This window comes from Pteropus vampyrus, unplaced genomic scaffold, assembly GCF_000151845.1.
Source record: "Pteropus vampyrus isolate Shadow unplaced genomic scaffold, Pvam_2.0 Scaffold66, whole genome shotgun sequence".
Classification (NCBI taxonomy): Eukaryota; Metazoa; Chordata; class Mammalia; order Chiroptera; family Pteropodidae; genus Pteropus; species Pteropus vampyrus.
This window is the reverse complement of record NW_011888847.1, coordinates 7,863,529-7,867,302: the sequence shown is the minus strand read 5'-3', so window position 1 is coordinate 7,867,302 and position 3,774 is coordinate 7,863,529. Positions and strand designations below refer to the sequence as shown.

General features: G+C 37.1%; 1 protein-coding gene across 1 annotated transcript in view; it reads left to right on the top strand.

Annotated features, from left to right (window-relative positions):
• Positions 1 to 3,774, top strand: part of TMEM178A (transmembrane protein 178A) — a 146,070-nt gene that overhangs the window by 57,809 nt on the left and 84,487 nt on the right. The window contains exon 3 of the mRNA XM_023531336.1: positions 2,404 to 2,519. The gene's annotated coding sequence lies outside the window, so the exon portion shown is untranslated. The remainder of the gene's footprint in view (positions 1 to 2,403; positions 2,520 to 3,774) is intronic.

Genomic DNA, 3,774 nt, shown 5'->3' with positions numbered 1-3,774 from the left:
TTATTGCTGTGTAACATTCCAGTGTCTGGATGTACCACAATTTACTTACACATTCATCTGCTGAAGGACACTTTGGGTACTTCCAAGTTTTGGAAATTTAAATAAAGCTGTTATAAACATTCATGTGCAAGTTTTTGTAGGACGTAAGTTTTCAGTTTTATGGGTAAATACTTAGAAGTGCTATTGCTGGAGAGTATGGTAAGACTGTCTCCCAAAGTAGTATACCATTTTGCATTCCCACTAGCAGTAAATGAGAGTTCTCATTGCTTCACATCCTTGTCAGTACTTGGTTTTGTTGATATTTTGGATTTTAGTCATTCTAACATCAGCTATGTACGATTCATGCATCAACTATGATGTTTAACTAGCCAAATCCAATCAGAGATGTCATCTGAAAGGTATGATGAAGAATGTGACCTAAGAATCAGATATTTTGAAATTGGGGAGGGACCTAAAGCAAAAACAAAGTTGCAAAAGGAAAAAAAAATGGGACAAAGTCTCACTCCAGAAGCAAAAGCACAAATAAAACTTAGTTCCCAAGCCTAGGGTCAAACCTGAGGAAAGGAAGTCCTCTAGTATCTTTTCTTTTTCTTTTTTTTTTAAATAAGAAAGGACAACTCCTTTCCTATATCTTAATTTTGGTTAGCTGGAATTCTTCTTTAGTACATTTTTTAAAAAACTTAAATGGATAGTATATTTTCTGATCTCATGAATATTGGGAATGACTGCAGGCATAGAAGACAAGTATGTGGAGTGATAGAACATCTATTGTGCTTTTCCGTTCAACGTCCTGCTTTTTTCAGTTGAGGAACATTTACTTCCTCAACCTATGTATTTTTGGTGCAGTTATCACTTCAAAGAGGGTACAGACCTAGACCTCATTAATTGTGATAACCTAACCACAGTGGCTTATGCAAGAGTGGACATATAATTAAATTACATGTATGGATTATGAACCATATGGATGTAGGGTTGGGATGCCAGTGGCCATTTTTCCTGTCACGTGAACAGAATCCATCTATGGAAAGAGAGAATGAAGCCAACAAAAAAGCAGATCTAAGAGATGGAGAGAGAGAGAGAGAGAGAGAGATAGAGAGCGCGAGCGAGCGTGTGAGCGAGCAAGTACACTGAAGAGAAGAGAATGAGAAAGTAAGAGTGGGTCCAGGTGAATTGTTTGATATCTTTCATCCAGCTGTTTTTGAAGTCTTATTGTTGGACTTTCTAGTCATACGAATCAATACATTTCCTTTGTTTTTCTTAAGATATTTTAAAATTTGTTTCCTATCCTTTACGATGGAAAAAAAAGCACATAGATTTGGTACTTGGAATAGGCCGTCACTAGAGACAGACTCCACAAGGGCAGGAAAGTTGACAATTTTTGTCATGCTGTTCAGAAATATATGATTAAGGGGTCGTCTGTTGTTTCTTTAGACTCAGACCACATTGCCTCCTGAGACTGGAGTTTTAGAGGAGTTGTCAAAATTTTAAACTGTTGTCTGCTTCTTGCATGTCTTTCAAGAAAAGAAGAAGCTTCGATATAAATTGGTCTCTCTGAAAGTGTGAAAGAAATAGTATATAACTTCATTAAGAGATGCCTTTTGCCCATTTAAATGTGAGCAGTAATTGAAGACTCTGTGTTCAGATAATCATGTACTTCATGGAACTACAAAACCAATATCCCTGCTCCAAGCTGAAGTTAATGTTGGCAGAGGTTGAAAGGAGGGGGCTATAATTGGGACTCAGGAAGAATATGAAGTCCTTTAAGCCCCTCCCAAAACTATTCTGCTGAGCTTGCTGGTAAATAGTCAACCAACAAGTTCAACTAGGGCACAGCACTGGTTAGTTCTGCTTCAACACCTCAGCCTGAGTCATTTAGGAGTCATTTAGCTGAAGGCTAAGACTTGCTACCAAGGGACAGATATACAAAAGAGTCTGATCTATAATCAAGAACATTAGTTTTCACTTACAGAAGTAGGCACAACTTGTAGATGACTAAGGTTTTAAAAAGTATTAAATTGTTAGAGAAATGACAACCCGAAGGTGTTTGGGATTGCTTGGTTTCTAAGGCAATCCCCAGGTCCTTGCAGCAACACCAAATGTAAGAGGGGTGCTAAGGGACAGGACCTCCAGAAAGATTTTTGCCCTGCATTTATTTTAGGCACAGTCTTGAAGAATAATGAACTTGGGCAATCTGTGTACAGGGCAAAGCTTAGGGATAGTCAGCTTGGTTCTATTGTCAAGATGTACATCCTTGTTATATTATTCTTCAGGGTATGGTACATGCTGTGGTATATGTCATGTCATTTTTTCTGAACATAGTTTTAATTGAAGATATCCTGTTTTCCCTCGTCTACTGTGTAATGGACACATAGGTGATCATTATATTAATCATTTAAACTGCAGGTTGTTGAATAAAAAGGAGCCATATCTGGATGTCAGAGATGCGTGCACCACCCAGAGATCCTGGATGTGAAAATGGGCTGGTAACTGGATGTGATTCTGAATTGTCTGTCTTTGAAGTAAGTGTGATTTAGTTATACGTTAGTTGGGCAAACATTAGGTGGAAGCACTGTTGAAGTTATCAGTGCAGAAAAGTGTATGAGTAAGTGTTAAGCAGGCATGGGGAAATGTAGTTGATATTTGCTCTTATTGTCTGCCCACCATTTTTTTTTTTTTTCCATGAAGAAACTGCTTCTTTCCTGTCTCATTAAGTTCTTGTGAGACTGTTAGTCACAGTGCATCCCTGGCTGCAGGAGCAATAAGTGACCCAAGCATGACCAATAATGTACCGATCTCTTACCCCTGGTGACTAGACACGTGGTCTGAGTACAAACAATAAAAGTATTTTCATGAGATTTACAATCTCATGGATATAGGAAGTCCATATTTCATTTAGATGATAACTAAAACAAGGTGAGCTTGGAAATGTTTCCTCAGCCATGTTTCCTGGGATAGGAAAAGAGTGTACTTCCAGTGGGAGAGAATGGCCAATATAGGAAAAAAAGAAGTGATAAGATGAAGCAAAAGATGATGGAGTTGATGATAAGGAGGAAGAGACAGAGGGAGATGACATTATTTGAGCCCTAGGGTCCAGCTATACCTAAAATTACCTTGGAAGTTTTGTGAGCCAATATATTCATTTATTTCCCCTTAAGCCAGTTTGAACTATGTTTCCTCTCACTTGGAACTAAAAAAATCATAAAAACTGGGTATAAAATCTTGGATTACAACTTTGCCACTCAAAATTCTGTGTACTTTGCTTAATTTCTTTTCAACATCTAATAAATACAAAGGAGAAATCTAAGACTAGCCTGATATATTCTTCTTTACATGCAATTTACTATTCTTTTCTGGATGCTTAAAGATTATTTTCTTTATGTTAATATTAAACCTATTCCAAGAATGCACTTAGTTGTGGATTGTATATATATACATATATATATTTCCATTGAAAACACCGTGGGCTCCTTAAATCTGTATATGTAAGACTTTCTTCCAATTTGTAATTTTTTCAATTACGTCATTGATTATATTTTTCATTCCATTTGCTTTGGTTTCTTTTACCTATAACTTACAAGTTGGATCTTTATAAATTGAGGAGGGGGAAATAATATTTTGATAGCCTTAAAAAGCAGCAGCTAGCCAATAAACGTCAGCTATCTGGTTTTTGGGTTGGGTTCGATCTTGTCTTCTTATTCCAGGGAGCCAGGCAGTTTGTACCTTTTTTCAGGTGGGCAGTTATTCTATTCAGGCAACATAACACAAGAGTTTACC